This window comes from Bombina bombina, chromosome 11 (genome assembly GCF_027579735.1).
Source record: "Bombina bombina isolate aBomBom1 chromosome 11, aBomBom1.pri, whole genome shotgun sequence".
NCBI classification, from domain to species: domain Eukaryota; kingdom Metazoa; phylum Chordata; class Amphibia; order Anura; family Bombinatoridae; genus Bombina; species Bombina bombina.
The window spans coordinates 81097544-81120332 of NC_069509.1; the positions used below are offsets into that span (position 1 = coordinate 81097544).

Consider the following 22789-nt stretch of genomic DNA (forward strand, 5'->3'; position numbering starts at 1 on the left):
ACCCTCACACCTATCTGAAGGGGCCAGAAGGGAGGTTTTGTCTGAGGGAGAAATTTCAGATTCAGGGAAAATTTCTCAACAAGCAGAACCTGATATTGTAACTTTTAAATTTAAATTTCAACATCTCCACGCACTACTTAAGGAGGTATTATCTACTCTGGATGATTGTGACAATTTGGTCATTCCAGAGAAATTAGGTAAGATGGACAAGTTCCTAGAGGTTCCGGTGCCCCCAGATGTTTTTCCTATACCCAAGCGGGTGGCGGACATAGTAAATAAGGAGTGGGAAAGGCCCGGCATACCCTTTGTCCTCCCCCTATATTTAAGAAATTAGTTTCCTATAGTCGACCCCAGAAAGGACTTATAGCATACAGTCCCCAAGGTCGAGGGGGCGGTTTCTACTCTAAACAAACGCACTTCTATTCCTATAGAAGATAGTTGTGCTTTCAAGATCCTATGGATTAAAGGTTAGAGGGTTTGCTTAAAAAGATGTTTGTTCAGCAAGGTTACCTTCTACAACCAATTTCATGCATTTTTCCTGTCACTACAGCTGTGTTTCTGGTTCGAAGAACTAGAAAAGTCGCTTAATAAAGAATCTTCGTACGAGGAGGTTTTGGACAGAGTTCAAGCTCTTAAATTGGCTAACTCTTTTTTATTTTAGATGCCGCTTTGCAATTAGCTAGATTAGCGGCGAATAATTCAGGGTTTGCTATCGTGGCGCGCAGAGCGCTTTTGCTTAACATCCCTTTCAAGGGTAAAACACTGTTTGGCCCTGACTTGAAAGAGATTATTTCAGACATCACTGGGGGAAAGGGCCATGCCCTCCCACAGGATAGGTCTTTTAAGGCTAAAAATAAGCCAAATTTTCGTCCCTTTCGCAGAAACGGACCAGCCTCAAATTCTACACCCTCTAAGCAAGATGGTAATACTTCTCAAACCAAGCCAGCCTGGAGGCCGATGCAAGGCTGGAACAAGGGTAAGCAGGCCAAGTCACCTGCCACTGCTACCAAAACAGCATGAAGTGTTGGCCCCCGATCTGGGAAGGATCTGGTGGGGGGCAGACTTTCTCTCTTTGCTCAGGTTGGGGCAAGAGATGTTCAGGATCCTTGGGCGCTAGAAATAGTTTCTCAAGGTTATCTCCTGGAATTCAGGGAACTACTCCCAAGGGGAAGGTTCCACGGGTCTCAATTATCTTCGAACAGGCATTCTTACACTGTGTAGAAGACCTGTTAAGCATGCGAGTGATTCATCCTGTTCCATTAGGAGAACAAGGGATGGGTTTTTACTCCAACCTGTTCATAATTCCCAAATAAGAGGGAACATTCAGACCTATTTTAGATCTCAAGATTCTAAACAAGTTTCTAAGGGTTTCATCATTCAAAAGGGAAACCATTCGAACGATCCTTTCTACCATCCAGGAAGGTCAATTCATGACCACGGTTGACTTAAAGGATGCGTACCTACGTATTCCTATCCACAAGGAACATTTTCGGTTCCTAAGGTTCGCCTTTCTGGACAAGCATTACCTGTGGCACTTCCATTCGGATTAGCCACTGCTCCAAGGATTTTCACAAGGGTACTAGGGTCCCTTCTAGCGGTGCTAAGACCAAGGGGCATTGCAGTAGTACCTTACTTGGACGACATCCTGATTCAGGTGTCGTCTCTGTCAAAAGCAAGGGCTCATACGGACATTGTCCTGGCCTTTCTCAGATCTCACAGGTGGAAAGTGAACATAGAAAAAAGTTCTCTGTCCCCGTCAACAGTTCCCTTCTTGGGAACAATAATAGTTTCCTTAGAAATGAAGGTTTTTCTGACAGAGGCCAGAAAATCAAAACTTCTAAGCTCTTGTCAGGTACTTCATTCTGTTCTTATTCCTTCCATTGCGCAGTCCATGGAAGTAATAGGGTTGATGGTTGCGGCAATGGACATAGTTCCTTTTGCACAAATTCATCTAAGACCATTGCACCTGGGCATGCTCAGACAGTGGAATGGGGATTATACAGTCTTGTCTCAGACGATACAAGTAGATCAAATAACCAGAGATTCACTCCGTTGGTGGCTGTCCCTGGACAACCTGTCACAGGGAATGAGCTTCCGCAAACCAGAATAGGTCATTGTCACGACCAACGCCAGTCTGGTGGGCTGGGGCGCGGTCTGGGAACCCCTGAAAACTCAGGGTCTATGGTTTCGGGAAGACTCTCTTCTCCCGATAAACATAATGGAACTGAGAGCGATATTCAATGCTCTCAAGGCTTGGCCTAGACTAGCAAAGGCCAAATTCATAAGGTTTCAATCAGTCATCATGACGACTGTTACATATATCAACCATCAGGGGGTAACAAGGAGTTCCCTGGCGATGGAGGAGCATCCGGGGGAGTGGGAACTCCATCTGGAAATCTTTGCCCAAATAACTCAATTATGGGGCATTCCAGACTTGGTTCTGATGGCCTCTCGTCAGAACTTCATGGTCCCTTGTTACGGGTCCAAATCCAGGGATCCCAAGGCGACTCTATTGGATACAATAGTAGCACCTTGGATCTTCAACCTAGCTTATGTATTCCCACCGTTTCCTCTCTTTCCCAGGCTGGTAGCCAGGATCAATCTGGAGAGGGCTTCGGTGACCTTGATAGTTCCTGTGTGGCCACGCAGGACTTGGTATGCAGACCTGGTGAATGTGTCATCGCCTCCACCATGGAAGCTACCTTTGAGACAGGACCTTCTTATTCAGGGTCCATTTGAACATCCGAATCTGGTTTTCCTCCAACTGACTGCTTGGAGTTTGAACGCTTGATTTTATCAAAGCGTGGGTTTTCAGATTCTGTAGTAGATACTCTTATTCAGGCTAGAAAGCCTGTAACTAGAAAAATTTACCATAATATATGGAAAAAATATATCTGTTGGTGTGAATCTAAAGGATTCCCATGGAACAAGATAAAAATTCCTAAGATTCTTTCCTTTCTACAAGAAGGTTTGGAGAAAGGATTTTCTGCGAGTTCTCTGAAGGGACAGATCTCTGCTTTATCTGTTTTACTTCACAAAAGGCTGGCAGCTGTGCCAGACGTTTAAGCGTTTGTTCAGGCTCTGGTTAGAATCAAGCCTGTTTACAGACCTTTGACTCTTCCCTGGAGTCTTAATCTAGTTCTTTCAGTTCTTCAAGGGGTTCCGTTTGAACCCTTACATTCCATAGATATTAAGTTATTATCTTGGAAAGTTTTGTTTTAGGTTGCAATTTCTTCTGCTAGAAGAGTTTCTGAGTTATCTGCTCTGCAGTGTTCTCCGCCCTATCTGGTCCATGCAGATAAGGTGGTTTTTACGTACTGAGCCTGGTTTTCTTCCGGAGGTTGTTTCCAACAAAAATATTAACCAGGAGATAGTTGTACCTTCTTTGTGTCCGAATCCAGTTTCATAGAAGGAACGTTTGTTACACAATTTGGACGTTGTCCGTGCTCTAAAATTCTATTTAGATGCTACAAAGGATTTCAGACAAACATCTTCCTTGTTTGTTGTTTATTCTGGTAAAAGGAGAGGTCAAAAAGCAACTTCTACCTCTCTATCTTTTTGGCTTAAAAGCATCATCAGATTGGCTTATGAGACTGCCGGACGGCAGCCTCCTGAAAGAATCACAGCTCATTCCACTAGGGCCGTGGCTTCCACATGGGCCTTTAAGAACGAGGCTTCTGTTGATCAGATATGTAAGGCAGCGACTTGGTCTTCACTGCACACTTTTACCAAATTTTACAAATTTGATACTTTTGCTTCTTCTGAGGCTATTTTTGGGAGTAAGGTTTTGCAAACCGTGGTGCCTTCCATCTAGGTGACCTGATTTGCTCCCTCCCATCATCCGTGTCCTAAAGCTTTGGTATTGGTTCCCACAAGTAAGGATGACGCCGTGGACCGGACACACCTATGTTGGAGAAAACAGAATTTATGTTTACCTGATAAATTACTTTCTCCAACGGTGTGTCCGGTCCACGGCCCGCCCTGGTTTTTTAATCAGGTCTGATGATTTATTTTCTTTAACTACAGTCACCACGGTATCATATGATTTCTCCTATGCAAATATTCCTCCTTTACGTCGGTCGAATGACTGGGGAAGGCGGAGCCTAGGAGGGATCATGTGACCAGCTTTGCTGGGCTCTTTGCCATTTCCTGTTGGGGAAGAGAATATCCCACAAGTAAGGATGACGCCGTGGACCGGACACACCGTTGGAGAAAGTAATTTATCAGGTAAACATAAATTCTGTTTTTTCTAACTTTGACCCCCAAAATCTGTTACACATCTACAACCACCAAAAAACACCCATGTTAAATAGTTTCTTAATTTTGCCCTGAGTTTAGAAATACCCAATGTTTACATGTTCTTTGCTTTTTATTATAGGGCAATAAGTACAAGTAGCACTTTACTATTTCCAAAGCATTTTTTTTCTACAAAATTAGCAATAGTTACATTGGAACACTGATATCTGTCAGGAATCCCTGAATAACCCTTCACATGTATATATTTTTTTTTTAGAAGACAACCCAAAGTATTGATCTAGGCCCTTTTTCACAAACTTTAGGTTTCTCACTGAAATTATTTACAAACAGTTTGTGCAATTATGGCACAAATAGTTGTAAATGCTTCTCTGGGATCCCGTTTGTTCAGAAATAGCAGACTTATATGGCTTTGGCGTTGCTTTTTGGTACTTAGAAGGCCGCTAAATACCGCTGCGCACCACGCGTGTATTATGCCCAGCAGTGAAGGGGTTAATTAGGGAGCTTGTAGGGTTAATGTAGTGTAGTAGACAACCCAAAGTATTGATCTAGGCCCATTTTGTTATATTTCATGCCACCATTTCATCACCAAATGTGATTAAATAAAAAAAAAATAGTTAACTTTTTCACATTTTTTTGTTTCTCACTGAAATTATTTACAAACAGCTTGTGCAATTATGGTACAGATGGTTGTAAATGCTTCTCTAGGATCCCCTTTGTTCAGAAATAGCAGATATATATGGCTTTGGCATTGCTTTTTGGTAATTAGAAGGCTGCAAAATGCTGCTGCGCACCATACGTGTATTATGTCCAGCAGTTAAGGGGTTAACCTAGACCTAGTGGCCGCCATCTTAGGTACTGGCAGCTGACTGCCAGTACCCAGTTTACTAAAAAAATGTGCCTTTTTAAAAAAAATAAACTAAACACCCCATTTTCTAGAGTGTAGCTGCCCCCCAATACACTTCCCCCTTCCCCCTCCCTGATCCCTTTACAAACATTTTATTTCCCCTCCCTCTCCCTTTCTCCCTCCCTCCTTGCACAACAGACATAATGTTCATGTCCGTGCGCATGCTCCCGAGACCCCCGCACGATCCCGGACACACAGGAACCAGATCCGGATCTAGCACCAGCGATGGGCCGCCCACCCGCCTCCCTACTATGGCTCCCACCAACGATCGGCATCATCGCTGGCCGATGCAGAGAGGGCCACAGTGACTCTTCTCTGCATTGGATGCTTAAAAAATGTTATTGTAGGATGCCTCAATATTGAGGCTTCACTGCAATAACATGAAAGCAGCTGGACGTCCTTGGTCCTTAAAGGGACACTGAGCCCAAATTTTTTCTTTTGTGATTCAGATAGAGCATGCAATTTTAAGCAACTTTCTAATTTACTCCTATTATTAAATGTTCTTCATTCTCTTGGTATTTTTATTTAAAAAGCAAGAATGTAAGTTTAGATGCCGGCCCATTTTTTATGAACAACCTGGGCTGTTCTTGCTGATTGGTGGATAAATTCATCCACCGATAAACAAGTGCTGTCCAGGGTCTGGACTTTCTTTTTTTTAAATAAAGATAGCAAGAGAACGAAGAAAAAATATAAATTAGAAAGTTGCTTAAAATTGCATGCTCTATCTGAATCACAAAAGAAAAAATATGGGTTCAGTATCCCTTTAAGTGATATTTTTTGTAGAATGTACCCTGTACACCCCTGGTCCTTAAGGGGTTAAAGGGACATAAAGCAAAACAATTTATTTCATGATTCAGATATAGTACACAATTTTAAACAACTTTCCAATTCATCAAATGTGTTTAATTATTTTAGTATCCTTTGTTGAAGGAGCACTAATGTACTACTGGGAGCTAGCTGAGCACATTGGGAGAGCTAAATATGCGTTTAATTTTAAGACACTTTTAAATTCACTTTGCTTCGTTCTCTTGGTATCCCTTGTTGAAAAAGAATGTGCACAAATCCTACCCTAGTAATAGCTAGCTGCTGATTGGTGCCTGCACACATTTGTCTAATGTGATTGGCTAACTAACAAGATAACAAAGCAAATTTGATAACAGACGTAAATTGGAAAGTTGTTTAAAATTGTTTGTTCTATCCAAATCATGAAAGAAAATGCTGGGGTTTCCTGCCCCTTTAATCCTAAAAATTACCTTTGAAAAAACTAGAGAGATACCTTGTGAGAGGTAAAGGTCATGCCCTGCCTCAGGACAAGGCCAAAGCCAAGGCTAGACAGTCCAATTTTCGTTCCTTTCGTAATTTCAAAGCAGGAGCAGCATCAACTTCCTCTGCACCAAAACAGGAAGGAGCTGTTGCTCGCTACAGACAAGGCTGGAAACCTAACCAGTCCTGGAACAGGGGCAAACAGGCCAGAAAACCTGCTGCTGCCCCTAAGACAGCATGAATTGAGGGCCCCCGATCCGGGACCGGATCTAGTGGGGGGCAGACTTTCCCTCTTCGCCCAGGCTTGGGCAAGAGATGTTCAGGATCCCTGGGCGTTAGAGATCATATCTCAGGGATACCTTCTGGACTTCAAATCCTCTCCCCCAAGAGGGAGATTTCATCTGTCAAGGTTGTCAACAAACCTAACAAAGAAGGAAGCGTTTCTACGCTGCGTACAAGATCTTTTATTAATGGGAGTGATCCATCCAGTTCCGCGGTTGGAACAAGGACAAGGGTTTTACTCAAATCTGTTTGTAGTTCCCAAAAAGAGGGAACCTTCAGGCCAATCTTGGATTTAAAGATCCTAAACAAATTCCTAAGAGTTCCATCGTTCAAGATGGAAACTATTCGAACAATTTTGCCCATGATCCAAGAGGGTCAGTACTTGACCACAGTGGATTTAAAGGATGCTTACCTTCACATACCGATTCACAGAAGTCATTACCGGTATCTAAGGTTTGCCTTTTTAGACAGGCATTACCAGTTTGTAGCTCTTCCATTCGGACTGGCTACGGCTCCAAGAATCTTCACAAAGGTTCTGGGCACTCTTCTGGCGGTACTAAGACCGCGAGGAATTTCAGTAGCTCCGTACTTAGACGACATACTGATACAAGCTACAAGCTTCAAGCTTTCAAACTGCCAAATCTCATACAGAGATAGTACTGGCATTTCTAAGGTCGCATGGATGGAAAGTGAACGAAGAGAAAAGTTCTCTCTTTCCACTCACAAGAGTTCCCTTCCTGGGGACTCTGATAGATTCTGTAGAAATGAAGATTTACCTGACAGAGGACAGGTTAACAAAACTTCAAAATGCATGCCGTGTCCTTCATTCCATTCAAGAGACCAGAAATTCTCTTCTATGGTGGCTTTATCGGCCACATCTGTCCAGGGGAATGCCATTCAGCAGGCCAGACTGGTCAATTGTAACAACAGACGCCAGCCTACTAGGTTTGGGCGCTGTCTGGAATTCTCTGAAGGCTCAGGGACTATGGAATCAGGAGGAGAGTCTTCTTCCAATAAACATTCTGGAATTGAGAGCAGTCCTCAATGCTCTTCTGGCTTGGCCCCAGTTAGCAACTCGGGGGTTCATCAGGTTCCAGTCGGACAACATCACGACTGTAGCTTATATCAACCATCAGGGAGGGACAAGAAGCTCCCTAGCAATGATGGAAGTATCGAAGATAATTCGCTGGGCAGAGTCTCACTCTTGCCACCTGTCTGCAATCCACATCCCGGGAGTGGAGAACTGGGAGGCGGATTTCTTAAGTCGTCAGACTTTTCATCCGGGGGAGTGGGAACTTCATCCAGAGGTCTTTGCCCAAATACTTCCACGTTGGGGCAAACCAGAGATAGATCTCATGGCGTCTCGACAGAACGCCAAGCTTCCGCGCTACGGGTCCAGATCCAGGGATCCGGGAGCGGTCCTGATAGATGCCTTGACAGCACCATGGACCTTCAGGATGGCTTATGTGTTTCCACCTTTCCCGATGCTTCCTCGATTGATTGCCAGAATCAAACAGGAGAAAGCATCAGTGATTCTAATAGCGCCTGCATGGCCACGCAGGACTTGGTATACAGATCTGGTGGACATGTCATTCTGTCCACCTTGGTCGTTACCTCTGAAACAGGACCTTCTGATTCAGGGTCCTTTCAAACATCAAAATCTAACTTCTCTGAAGCTGACTGCTTGGAAATTGAACGCTTGATCTTATCAAAGCGTGGTTTTTCTGAGTCAGTTATTGATACCTTAATACAGGCTAGGAAGCCTGTCACCAGAAAGATTTACCATAAAATATGGCGTAAATACCTATATTGGTGCGAATCCAAAGGTTACTCTTGGAGTAAGGTTAGGATTCCTAGGATATTGTCTTTTCTACAAGAAGGTTTAGAAAAGGGGTTATCCGCTAGTTCCTTAAAGGGACAGATCTCAGCTCTGTCCATTCTGTTACACAAGCGTCTGTCAGAAGTTCCAGACGTTCAGGCTTTTTGTCAGGCTTTGGGCCAGGATTAAACCTGTGTTTAAAGCTGTGGCTCCACCATGGAGTTTAAACCTTGTTCTTAACGTTTTACAGGGTGTTCCGTTTGAACCCCTTCATTCCATTGATATAAAGTTGTTATCTTGGAAAGTTCTATTTTTAATGGCTATTTCCTCGGCTCGAAGAGTCTCTGAGTTATCAGCCTTACATTGTGATTCTCCTTATTTGATTTTTCACTCGGATAAGGTAGTTCTGCGTACTAAGCCTGGGTTCTTACCTAAGGTAGTCACTAACAGGAATATCAATCAGGAGATTGTTGTTCCATCCTTGTGCCCAAATCCTTCTTCGAGGAAGGAACGTCTTTTGCACAATCTGGATGTAGTTCGTGCCCTTAAATTTTATTTACAGGCAACTAAAGATTTTCGACAAACGTCTTCCCTGTTTGTCGTTTACTCTGGTCAGAGGAGAGGTCAAAAAGCTTCTGCTACCTCTCTCTCATTTTGGCTTCGTAGCATAATTTGTTTAGCTTATGAGACTGCTGGACAGCAGCCTCCTGAAAGAATTACAGCTCATTCCACTAGAGCTGTGGCTTCCACTTGGGCCTTTAAGAATGAGGCCTCTGTTGAACAGATTTGCAAGGCTGCAACTTGGTCTTCGCTTCATACTTTTTCCAAATTTTACAAATTTGACACTTTTGCTTCCTCGGAGGCTATTTTTGGGAGAAAGGTTCTTCAGGCAGTGGTTCCTTCTGTATAAAGAGCCTGCCTATCCCTCCCGTCATCCGTGTACTTTTGCTTTGGTATTGGTATCCCACAAGTAATGATGACCCGTGGACTGATCACACTTAACAGAAGAAAACATAATTTATGCTTACCTGATAAATTCCTTTCTTCTGTAGTGTGATCAGTCCACGGCCCGCCCTGTTTTTTAAGGCAGGTAAATATTTTTTAAATTATACTCCAGTCACCACTACACCCTTGGCTTCTCCTTTCTCGTTGGTCCTTGGTCGAATGACTGGAGGTGACGTAGAGGGGAGGAGCTATATAGCAACTCTGCTGGGTGAATCCTCTTGCACTTCCTGTAGGGGAGCAGTTAATATCCCACAAGTAATGATGACCCGTGGACTGATCACACTACAGAAGAAAGGAATTTATCAGGTAAGCATAAATTATGTTTTTAAACAACATTCTAATTTACTTCTATTATCTAATTTGCTTCATTATTTAGATATCCTTTGTTCAATAAATTGCAATGCACATGGGAGAGCCAATCACACGAGTTATCTATCGGCAGCAACCAATCAGCAGCTACAGAGACTATCTAGATAGGCTTTTCAGCAAAGTATATCAAGAAAATGAAGCAAATTAGATAATAGAAGTAAATTAGAAAGTTGTTTAAAATTGCATTCTCTTTCTAAATCATGAAAGAAAAAAATATGGGTTTCATGTCCCTTTAAGGTCCCTGGGCTGGCGAGATTCTTTAAGAATGCTCACCAATACTTCTATTTTCCTGGGGGAATTCTTAAAGGGACAAGAAACCCACATTTTTTTTCTTTCATGATTTAGATAGAACATGACATTTTAACCCCTTGAGTGCTAAGCACTTTCCCACCTGGGTGCTAAGATTTTTTTTTATTTTTTATTATTTATTTTTTTTAACAATTTTTTTTTAAAACTTTTTTTTTTATTTTTTTCAGACCCCCAAGACTTACACTGTTGGAAAGGTTAGGTCTTGGGGTCTGTAGCTGCTTAGATGCCTGAGATACAGGCTTCTAAGCAGCATGCCCCCTGCTCCTATACTTAACATTGTTAAGTATAAATAAAGTTGTGCAGTGACATCATCACGTTATTGCGCCTGACGTCACCACACAAAACGGGAAGCCCAGGCGATGCCTGTCACTCTACAGGCACGATTGTCGGGGTAGGAGCGGGTGGGAGCCCCCAGATCTCCCTCAAGGTGGGAGAGTGCTAGTGACGGCTCTGAGCCGTCATTAGCACCAGAGTGGGAAACTCTGTGACGGCTCAGAGCCGTCATTAGCACTCAAGGGGTTAAATAACTTTCCATTTTATTTCTATTATCTAATTTGTTTGTGCTTTTTGTATCTTTTGTTTAAAAGTGTACCTAGGTAGGCACAAAAGCTGCTGATTGGTGGCTGCACATATATGTCTCTTGCTATTGGCTCTTAGCTTGCTCCCAGTAGGTCATTACTGCTCATTCAACAAAGGATACAAAGAGAATGAAGCAAATTAGATAATAGAAGTAAATTGGAAAGTTGTTTAAAATTGTATGTTCTATCTGAATCATGAAAGAGAACATTTTGGGTTTCATGTCCCTTTAAAGGTACAGTCTACTCCAGAATTTTTATTGTTTAAAAAGAAAGTTAATACCTTTATACCCATTCCCCCGTTTTGCACAACCAACACAAAAAAATCGTAATTTAATAATCATAGAAAATGAATAATTTAACCATTCACACAAAAACACATAGGAAATATTGTATTGTTAAGGTGCATCAAAACTCATAACAAAATTGTTCACCAAATATCGTATTTTAACAGAAATGTAATATTTGTATGTAAATTACACAGGAATAAATCGTATTAAATATATACAGCATAAATCATCAGTTTAAGTACACTGGATATGCAAAAAACACATCGAAATTTGTACTTATAAGTACAAAATAAAAAGCGTAATTGTTCTTTTATTGTAAAATGGGCTGTATTGAAATTGTCTCTTAAAGTGATGGTAAATCCTAGCGTTTGTGAAACGCTAGAATTTACCATTGTAACAAATAAAGGGGACTTTCTTTCATGAAGTATAAAATACTTCATTCTGAATGCCCCTTTATTTGTTAGAAGCGTTTGCTGTGCTGAGCTGGTAAAGGCAGCCCACGACAGAACGTTATTTGGCTGAGAGGTGACGTTTCCACCGCTTAGCCAATAGCCATGCGGGATATACAGCTTGGCACCGCAGAACACGTGGGCCGCCTTTAGCAGCTCAGTTTAGCGAATGCTGCTTACAAATAAAGGGGCTTTCAGAATAAAGTATTTTATACTTCATGAATGAAAGTCCCCTTTATTTGTCAACATGGAAAATCCTTACGTTTTACAAACGCTAGGATTTACCATCACTTTAAATTCATTCGTAATTATCTAAACGTTTCAGCTCTCAACGTTTTTTCTTGCAACTGAAGCGAGCTTTTATCAAAATACTCAAAACACTAATTAATCTGAAAGCAAAACCATTGCATAAAAAAATAAGTGATTTTAAGGTACAGTGCACTGAAAACGCATTTTGTTTTGTTTTTTAGGCGTAAACATTCGACCACTAAAAGTGTAGACTACATCGGGTTCTTCCTTTGTACTTCAGCTTCTATTGCAAAATTTTACAAAGGAGAGATATCATTTCTATGGGAGACAACTCGCCACTCGCAGGTACAGCCCCTTTTCTTTGATAATTGCACCAAGATTGTCCCTGTAAGGCTAATTGTTTGTGGCTTCGAACTTTAAAGGGATATTCCGGTCAAAATGTAAAAGCACATAGACGAATTACATCTTCCAATAGAAACATATTTGCAATATTTAAGTATTGGTAAAAATGCTTCTAGTAAATTGTTATTACTGTTTTAGTGTTAACATTTTTTTCTGCATGTGCATGTGAAGCATAGCTAGATATTCTCAGTGCCCCAGCATTTTAAATACTGCAGCTGTTTAGAGCGCCAATGGGGCTCGCTTGTATCATGTCAGCAATTAACAAACGGAGTCATTACCAGATGGTACAAGCATCTTAGGCTCTCTGAGCATGTGCTGTGTTTAAAATGCTGGCGCATGGTGGATACTTAAATACACTTTTGATACAGCTATAGCTTTTATTAGAAGCATTTTTACTAATACATTTATATTAGAAACATAAATCAAAAATTGAATTGCACCCATGTGGGCTGGAATGTCCCTTTAAGGGCCTGATGATTACAAACTCACCACCATGGGGAGAAATCACTCAAAATGTTTGGGGGCTTTTGTAGTGCATTATATTGTAATGTAGGTCTCTCTCCTTCAGATCTAGAACCCTGCAATAGCAAAAGAAACAGCTCTCAAGCTAACATTTGATTTTTTTAAATGATTTGATGGAACTTACAGTACTGACAAGACTCTCTAGATCAATGGTTCTCAACCAAAGTGACCTCAAGGCCCGGTAAATTTTAGCTGGACATGTCCAGGGCCCGGTAGTTTATATATATATATATATATATATATATATATATATATATAGTAAGCAGCAGGGATTTGCCCTATCAGTAACTAAGCAGTTCAGTGTGGGTTTAGTGGGGGCCCTGGAGTGGGGGGGTCCTGCCGAGGGTCTGTCTCTGTGAGGGCCATGGAGTGTGAGGTTTGGCCCTGGAGGTTGGGGGCCCTTTCTTTGGCCCTTAATGTTAGAGGTCCTGGCTCTGGAGGTTGATGGGCCTGTTGGGATTAGGGCAGGGAGGCTACCATGTTCATTTGCATAAATTTGAATACATTTGGGTCAGTGTGAAACAGTTTTCCTGGGGCCTTGATTGGTCTCAGTCTGCCCCTGGTGTGCAGTTGGGTAAGAGTGTGCAGTGGGGGAATGACAGGTCAGGGCCCACCAGCAGGGCTATCATGGCCCGGTACTGGGCCACGGCCCGGCTGTTGAGAAACCAGGCTCTAGATCATCTAACCTGAGCAGAGAGATTAAAGGGATATGAAACCCAAAAATGTTAATTTGTGATTCTTGCAAACCATACGATTTAAAACAAGTTTCCAATTTACTTCTATTCTTATATTTGCTTCATTCCCATAATATTCTGCTGTACTACATAGCAGGAAATAGTACTATAGAAATAAAAAAACAGGAAGCGCCTCATAGGGTGGGCAGTGCCAGCTTAGAAGACAAAGGGCAACTCACAAGTTTTAAGGCACTACAGATAGTGTTCATGGAGCGTACTGGATAACACCGGTCCCCCCAGCTAGACAACACAGGGTGATGGCGCCTCAAAAAAGCCTACCCTCTTAGGCAATCTGTTCCACAATGTTTTTCACTCAACCAAAGGTGAGAACTAGGCACGTCAAGAAAATGAGTGTATAAAATAGAAAGTGCTGCCATCTAGTGTTCTTGCAAATAGTCCCCAAAAAATGGGCCAGCTCCTGAGCATACATCTCTGCTTTTCAGCAAAAGATACAAAGAGAAGGAAGATAAATTGATAATAGAAGTAAATGTGACAGAGTAACCGCTGCACAGATTCACCTAACACACCAATGATCTCACTAAAAGCAGCAATTCTAATTTGTGTAAAATCTAACACTAAAAAACCTAAACTATCCATTGCCCTGAAAAGGGCATTTGTATGGGAATTGCCCTTAAAAGGGCATTCAGCTCTTTTGTAGCCCCTCCCTAATCTAAAAGAAAAAAAGAAAGAAAAAAGAACCTAAGTCTAAACCCCCCCAAAATAAAACCTATTCCCTATGAAAATAAAACAGCCCGCTCAAAATAAAAACACCCCTAATCTATTGCTAAACTACCAATAGCCCTTAAAAGGGCTTTTTGTAAGGCATTGCCCTAAGTTAAACAGTTTTTCTCCAACATAGGTGTGTCCGGTCCACGGCGTCATCCTTATTTGTGGGATATTCTCCTCCCCAACAGGAAATGGCAAAGAGCCCAGCAAAGCTGGTCACATGATCCCTCCTAGGCTCCGCCTTCCCCAGTCATTCTCTTTGCCGTTGTACAGGCAACATCTCCACGGAGATGGCTTAGAGTTTTTTGGTGTTTAACTGTAGTTTTTATTATTCAATCAAGAGTTTGTTATTTTAAAATAGTGCTGGTATGTACTATTTACTCTGAAACAGAAAAGAGATGAAGATTTCTGTTTGTAAGAGGAAAATGATTTTAGCAACCGTTACTAAAATCGATGGCTGTTTCCACACAGGACTGTTGAGAGGAATTAACTTCAGTTGGGGGAAACAGTGAGCAGACTTTTGCTGCTTGAGGTATGACACATTTCTAACAAGACGATGTAATGCTGGAAGCTGTCATTTTCCCTATGGGATCCGGTAAGCCATTTTTATTACATAAAGAAAAAAAGGGCTTCACAAGGGCTTTTAAAACTGTAGACATTTTCTGGGCTAAAACGATTTATATATAAGCATATTTTATACTTCATAGCCTTGAGGAATTATTTTAATCTTGGGAATTATGTAAAATAACCGGCAGGCACTGTATTGGACACCTTATTCTCTAGGGGCTTTCCCTAATCATAGGCAGAGTCTCATTTTCGCGCCTCTATTGCGCACTTGTTTTTGGGAAGCATGACATGCAGATGCATGTGTGAGGAGCTCTGATACATAGAAAAGACTTTCTGAAGGCGTCATTTGGTATCGTATTCCCCTTTGGGCTTGGTTGGGTCTCAGCAAAGCAGATACCAGGGACTGTAAAGGGGTTAAATATAAAAACGGCTCCAGTTCCGTTATTTTAAGGGTTAAAGCTTCCAAATTTGGTGTGCAATACTTTTAAGGCTTTAAGACACTGTGGTGAAATTTTGGTGAATTTTGAACAATTCCTTCATACTTTTTCACATTTGCAGTAATAAAGTGTGTTCAGTTTAAAATTTAAAGTGACAGTAACGGTTTTATTTTAAAACGTTTTTTGTACTTTGTTATCAAGTTTATGCCTGTTTAACATGTCTGAACTACCAGATAGACTGTGTTCTGTATGTGGGGAAGCCAAGGTTCCTCCTCATTTAAATAGATGTGATTTATGTGACACAAAATTTAGAGAAAATGATGCCCAAGATGATTCCTCAAGTGAGGGGAGTAAGCATGGTACTGCATCATCCCCTCCTTCGTCTACGCCAGTCTTGCCCACACAGGAGGCCCCTAGTACATCTAGTGCGCCAATACTCCTTACTATGCAACAATTAACGGCTGTAATGGATAATTCTATCAAAAACATTTTAGCCAAAATGCCCACTTATCAGCGAAAGCGCGACTGCTCTGTTTTAGAAAATACTGAAGAGCATGAGGACGCTGATGATATTGGTTCTGAAGTGCCCCTACACCAGTCTGAGGGGGCCAGGGAGGTTTTGTCTGAGGGAGAAATTTCAGAGTCAGGGAAAATTTCTCAACAAGCTGAACCTGATGTGATTACATTTAAATTTAAATTAGAACATCTCCGCACTCTGCTTAAGGAGGTGTTATCTACTCTGGATGATTGTGAGAATTTGGTCATTCCAGAGAAATTATGTAAAATGGACAAGTTCCTAGAGGTCCCGGGGCCCCCCGAAGCTTTTCCTATACCCAAGCGGGTGGCGGACATTGTAAATAAAGAATGGGAAAGGCCCGGTATACCTTTCGTCCCTCCCCCCATATTTAAGAAATTGTTTCCTATGGTCGACCCCAGAAAGGACTTATGGCAGACAGTCCCCAAGGTCGAGGGGGCGGTTTCTACTCTAAACAAACGCACCACTATACCCATAGAAGATAGTTGTGCTTTCAAAGATCCTATGGATAAAAAATTAGAGGGTTTGCTCAAAAAGATGTTTGTTCAGCAAGGTTACCTTCTACAACCAATTTCATGCATTGTTCCTGTCACTACAGCAGCGTGTTTCTGGTTCGATGAACTAGAAAAGGCGCTCAATAAAGATTCTTCTTATGAGGAGATTATGGACAGAATTCATGCTCTCAAATTGGCTAATTCTTTCACCCTAGACGCCACTTTGCAATTGGCTAGGTTAGCGGCGAAAAATTCTGGTTTTGCTATTGTGGCGCGCAGAGCGCTTTGGCTAAAATCTTGGTCAGCGGATGCGTCTTCCAAGAACAAATTGCTTAACATTCCTTTCAAGGGGAAAACGCTGTTTGGCCCTGACTTGAAAGAGATTATTTCCGATGTCACTGGGGGCAAGGGCCACGCCCTTCCTCAGGATAGGTCTTTCAAGGCCAAAAATAAACCTAATTTTCGTCCCTTTCGCAGAAACGGACCAGCCCCAAGTGCTACGTCCTCTAAGCAAGGTAATACTTCTCAAGCCAAGCCAGCCTGGAGGCCAATGCAAGGCTGGAACAAAGGTAAGCAGGCCAAGAAACCTGCCACTGCTACCAAGACAGCATGAGATGTTGGCCCCCGATCCGGGACCGGATCTGGTGGGGGGCAGACTCTCTCTCTTCGCTCAGGCTTGGGCAAGGGATGTTCTGGATCCTTGGGCGCTAGAAATAGTCTCCCAAGGTTATCTTCTGGAATTCAAGGGGCTTCCCCCAAGGGGGAGGTTCCACAGGTCTCAATTGTCTTCAGACCACATAAAAAGACAGGCATTCTTACATTGTGTAGAAGACCTGTTAAAAATGGGAGTGATTCATCCTGTTCCATTAGGAGAACTAGGGATGGGGTTCTACTCCAATCTGTTCGTAGTTCCCAAAAAAGAGGGAACATTCAGACCAATCTTAGATCTCAAGATCCTAAACAAGTTTCTCAAGGTTCCATCGTTCAAAATGGAAACCATTCGAACAATTCTTCCTTCCATCCAGGAGGGCCAATTCATGACCACGGTGGATTTAAAGGATGCGTATCTACATATTCCTATCCACAAGGAACATCATCGGTTCCTAAGGTTCGCATTTCTGGACAAGCATTACCAGTTTGTGGCACTCCCGTTCGGATTAGCCACTGCTCCAAGAATTTTCACAAAGGTACTAGGGTCCCTTCTAGCGGTGCTAAGACCAAGGGGCATTGCAGTAGTACCTTACTTGGACGACATACTGATTCAAGCGTCGTCCCTTCCACAAGCAAAGGCTCACACGGACATTGTCCTGGCCTTTCTCAGATCTCACGGGTGGAAAGTGAACGTAGAAAAAAGTTCTCTATCTCCGTCAACAAGGGTTCCGTTCTTGGGAACAATAATAGACTCCTTAGAAATGAGGATTTTTCTGACAGAGGCCAGAAAATCAAAACTTCTAAACTCTTGTCAAATACTTCATTCTGTTCCTCTTCCTTCCATAGCGCAGTGCATGGAAGTAATAGGTTTGATGGTAGCGGCAATGGACATAGTTCCTTTTGCGCGAATTCATCTAAGACCATTACAACTGTGCATGCTCAGTCAGTGGAATGGGGACTATACAGACTTGTCTCCGACGATACAAGTAGATCAGAGGACCAGAGATTCACTCAGTTGGTGGCTGTCCCTGGACAACCTGTCACAGGGGATGAGCTTCCGCAGACCAGAGTGGGTCATTGTCACGACCGACGCCAGTCTGGTGGGCTGGGGCGCGGTCTGGGGACCCCTGAAAGCGCAGGGTCTTTGGTCTCGGGAAGAATCTATTCTCCCGATAAATATTCTGGAACTGAGAGCGATATTCAATGCTCTCAAGGCTTGGCCTCAGCTAGCAAAGACCAAGTTCATACGGTTTCAATCAGACAACATGACGACTGTTGCGTACATCAACCATCAGGGGGGAACAAGGAGTTCCCTGGCGATGGAAGAAGTGACCAAAATCATTCAATGGGCGGAGACTCACTCCTGCCACTTGTCTGCAATCCACATTCCAGGAGTGGAAAACTGGGAAGCGGATTTTCTGAGTCGTCAGACATTTCATCCGGGGGAGTGGGAACTCCATCCGGAAATCTTTGCCCAAATCACTCAATTGTGGGGCATTCCAGACATGGATCTGATGGCCTCTCGTCAGAACTTCAAGGTTCCTTGCTACGGGTCCAGATCCAGGGATCCCAAGGCGACTCTAGTAGATGCACTAGTAGCACCTTGGACCTTCAAACTAGCTTATGTATTCCCGCCGTTTCCTCTCATCCCCAGGCTGGTAGCCAGGATCAATCAGGAGAGGGCATCGGTGATCTTGATAGCTCCTGCGTGGCCACGCAGGACTTGGTATGCAGACCTGGTGAATATGTCATCTGCTCCACCATGGAAGCTACCTTTGAGACAAGACCTTCTTGTTCAAGGTCCGTTCGAACATCCGAATCTGGTCTCACTCCAACTGACTGCTTGGAGATTGAACGCTTGATCTTATCAAAGCGAGGGTTCTCAGATTCTGTCATTGATACTCTTGTTCAGGCCAGAAAGCCTGTAACTAGAAAAATCTACCACAAAATATGGAAAACATATATCTATTGGTGTGAATCTAAAGGATTCCCTTGGGACAAGATAAAAATTCCTAAGATCCTATCCTTTCTTCAAGAAGGTTTGGAGAAAGGATTATCTGCAAGTTCTTTGAAAGGACAGATTTCTGCCTTGTCTGTGTTACTTCACAAAAAGCTGGCAGCTGTGCCAGATGTTCAAGCCTTTGTTCAGGCTCTGGTTAGAATCAAGCCTGTTTACAAACCTTTGACTCCTCCTTGGAGTCTCAATTTAGTTCTTTCAGTTCTTCAGGGGGTTCCGTTTGAACCCTTACATTCCGTTGATATTAAGTTATTATCTTGGAAAGTTTTGTTTTTGGTTGCAATTTCTTCTGCTAGAAGAGTTTCAGAATTATCTGCTCTGCAGTGTTCTCCTCCTTATCTGATGTTCCATGCAGATAAGGTGGTTCTGCGTACTAAACCTGGTTTTCTTCCGAAAGTTGTTTCTAACAAAAACATTAACCAGGAGATAGTCGTGCCTTCTTTGTGTCCGAATCCAGTTTCAAAGAAGGAACGTTTGTTGCACAATTTGGATGTAGTTCGTGCTCTAAAATTCTATTTAGATGCTACAAAGGATTTTAGACAAACATCTTCCTTGTTTGTTGTTAATTCTGGTAAAAGGAGAGGTCAAAAAGCAACTTCTACCTCTCTCTCCTTTTGGATTAAAAGCATCATCAGATTGGCTTACGAGACTGCCGGACGGCAGCCTCCTGAAAGAATCACAGCTCATTCCACTAGGGCTGTGGCTTCCACATGGGCCTTCAAGAACGAGGCTTCTGTTGATCAGATATGTAAGGCAGCGACTTGGTCTTCACTGCACACTTTTACTAAATTTTACAAATTTGATACTTTTGCTTCTTCTGAGGCTATTTTTGGGAGAAAGGTTTTGCAAGCCGTGGTGCCTTCCATCTAGGTGACCTGATTTGCTCCCTCCCTTCATCCGTGTCCTAAAGCTTTGGTATTGGTTCCCACAAGTAAGGATGACGCCGTGGACCGGACACACCTATGTTGGAGAAAACAGAATTTATGTTTACCTTATAAATTACTTTCTCCAACGGTGTGTCCGGTCCACGGCCCGCCCTGGTTTTTTAATCAGGTCTGATAATTTATTTTCTTTAACTACAGTCACCACGGTATCATATGATTTCTCCTATGCAAATATTCCTCCTTTACGTCGGTCGAATGACTGGGGAAGGCGGAGCCTAGGAGGGATCATGTGACCAGCTTTGCTGGGCTCTTTGCCATTTCCTGTTGGGGAGGAGAATATCCCACAAGTAAGGATGACGCCGTGGACCGGACACACCGTTGGAGAAAGTAATTTATCAGGTAAACATAAATTCTGTTTTTTTGCAGTTACCAAAAATTCTAAGTCCCCCTAACAGTAAAACCCACCATCCACCAACCCCCCCCCCCCAAATAAATAAACCTAACACTAAAAAACCTAAAGTATCCATTGCCCTGAAAAGGTCATTTGTATGGGCATTGCCCTTACAAGGGCATTCAGCTCTTTTGCTGCCCATCCCTAATCTAACATAAAAAATAAAAAAAATTACAGAAAATAAAAAACAAAATGATCAAATTTCAAAAAATTATACCTAATCCCTATGAAAATAAAAAAGCCCCCCCAAAATAAAAACAGCCCCTACCCTTAAAAGGGCTTTTTGCAGAGCATTGCCCCAAGATAAACAGCTCTTTTACATTAAAAATACACAAAGTCCCCCCTAACAGTAAATCCCCCCACCCACCAAACCCCCCCAAATTAAAAAACCTAACACTAAAAAACCTAAACTACCCATTGCCCTGAAAAGGGCATTTGTTGGGCATTTCTCTTAAAAGGACATTTAGCTCTTTTACAAAATGCCTACCCTAATCTAAATTTAAAAAAAAACTTTAAAAAAACAACTAAGTCTAACCCCCAGGTTGGTACTCACCGTTCCTGAAGTCCGGCGGAGAAGGTCCTGTCCCATGCGGTAAAGTCTTCTTCCAAGTGGCAACCTCGTCTTTCTTCTTCCAGGAACAATCCGGTGCGGAGCAGAGCTAAAGACCGATGACTGCGGAGCTGAAAACCGGCGACCCTGGAACTGAAGACCGGCGACCCTGAAACTAAAGAACCGCGGAGCCATGGAGGGTGGAGGATCCTCTTCGTACGATCGGCGCCATACACTGGATAGTGAATTCAAGGTACGCTATTAAAGATGGCGTCCCTTGAATTCCTATTGACTAATTTGATTCTTCAAATTCAAATCGGCCAATAGGATGAGAGCTACTCAAATCCTATTGGCTGTTCAAATCAGCCAATAGGATGAGAGCTACTAAAATTCTATTGGCTGATTTGAATAGCCAATAGAATTTCAGTAGCTGTCATCCTATTGGCTGATTTGAACAGCTAATAGGATTTCAGTAGCTCTCATCCTATTGGCTGATTTGAATTTGAAGAATCAAATCAGCCAATAGGAATTCAAGGGACACCATCTTTAATCTTTATTTACTATCCAGTGTACGGCGGCTATTGTACGAAGAGGATCCTGCACGCTCCATGGCTCTGCGGTCGCCGGTCTTCAGTTCCAGGGTCACGGGTCTTCAGTTCCAGAGTCGCCGGTCTTCAGCTCCACGGTCATCGGTCTTCAGCTCTGCTCCACGCCGGATTGTTCCTGGAAGAAGAAAGAAGAGGTCGCCGCTTAGAAGAAGACTTCATCGCATGGGACAGGACCTTCTCCGCCGGACTTCAGGAACGGTGAGTACCAACCTGGGGGTTAGACTTGCGTTTTTTTTTTATTTATTTTTTATTATTTTTTTAAATTTAGATTAGGGTGGGCATTTTGTAAAAGCGCTAAATGCCATTTTAAGGGCAATGCCAATCAAATGCCCTTTTCAGGGCAATGGGTAGTTTAGGTGTTTTAGTGTTAGGTTTTTTTATTTGGGGGGGTTTGGTGGGTGGGGCTTTTACTGTTAGGGGGGACTTTGTTTATTTTTAATGTAAAAGAGCTGTTTATCTTGGGGCAATGCCCTGCAAAAAGCCCTTTTAAGCGCTACTGGCAGTTTATTCTTAGATTAGGGGGTGTTTTTATTTTGGGGGGGGCTTTTTTTATTTTCATAGGGATTAGGTTTAATTTTGTAAACTTTGGTAATTTGTTTCTTTATTTTCTGTAATGTTAGCCTTTTTTATTTTTTGTAATCTTAGCTTTTTTTATTTTTTGTAACTTTAGTATTTTTTAGTTTAGGTAATTTGTGTTAATTTAGGGAGTGTTAGGTTAGGGGGTGTTAGGTTAGGGGGCTTAGTAATTGAATAAGATATTTGCATTGTAGGTGTTGGCGGTTTAAGGGGTTAATAGGTTAATTAGGTTTATTGCAATGTGGGGGTTTTGCAGTTTAGGGGTTAATAGGGTAAATAGGTTTATTGCAATGTGGGGGTTTTGCGGTTTAGGGGTTAATAGGTTTATTATGTTTATTGCGATGTGGGGATTTTGCGGTTTAGGGGTTAATAGGGTAAATAGGTTTATTGAGATGTGGGGGTTTAGGGGTTAATAGGGTAATAAGGTTTATTGCTATGTGGGGGTTTTGCGGTTTAGGGGTTAATAGGGTAATTAGGTTTATTGCAATGTGGGTGGTTGACAATTAAGGGGTTAATTACTTTATTATTTTGCGATGTGTGGGTTTGCGGTGTATGTGTTAATACTTTGTGTGGGAGGTTCATTTTTTTTTTATTTTTTTTAATAATGCTCCGTTTGCCTTCGCTGCATCCCGGTGGATTCCGAAAATGGCAGGGGGGCACCTCCCTGCCATTTTCGGAATTCACCTGGATGCAGCTTTGTGAATCCTGGTGAATTCTTTTGGCTGCCTCGTGCTGCCTACATTCCATTGAAGAAGCATGCGCAACTGCCGACGGCGACGGACATTACAAACGCAATTATAGTATAGATAAAAAAAATGTCTACTTCTCTGTTGGGGGGACAGTGACAACCTTAACATCCATAAA

General features: G+C 42.4%; 1 protein-coding gene across 3 annotated transcripts in view; it reads left to right on the forward strand.

Moving 5' to 3' along the window:
* The window catches only part of RAI1 (retinoic acid induced 1), a 602776-nt gene that overhangs the window by 297497 nt on the left and 282490 nt on the right, over positions 1–22789 (forward strand). For 2 of the 3 annotated variants that reach the window (XM_053694387.1, XM_053694388.1), the window contains one exon: positions 11993–12116. The exons of the other annotated variant lie outside the window; for it this stretch is intronic. The gene's annotated coding sequence lies outside the window, so the exon portion shown is untranslated. The remainder of the gene's footprint in view (positions 1–11992; positions 12117–22789) is intronic. 3 annotated transcript variants of the gene reach the window in all.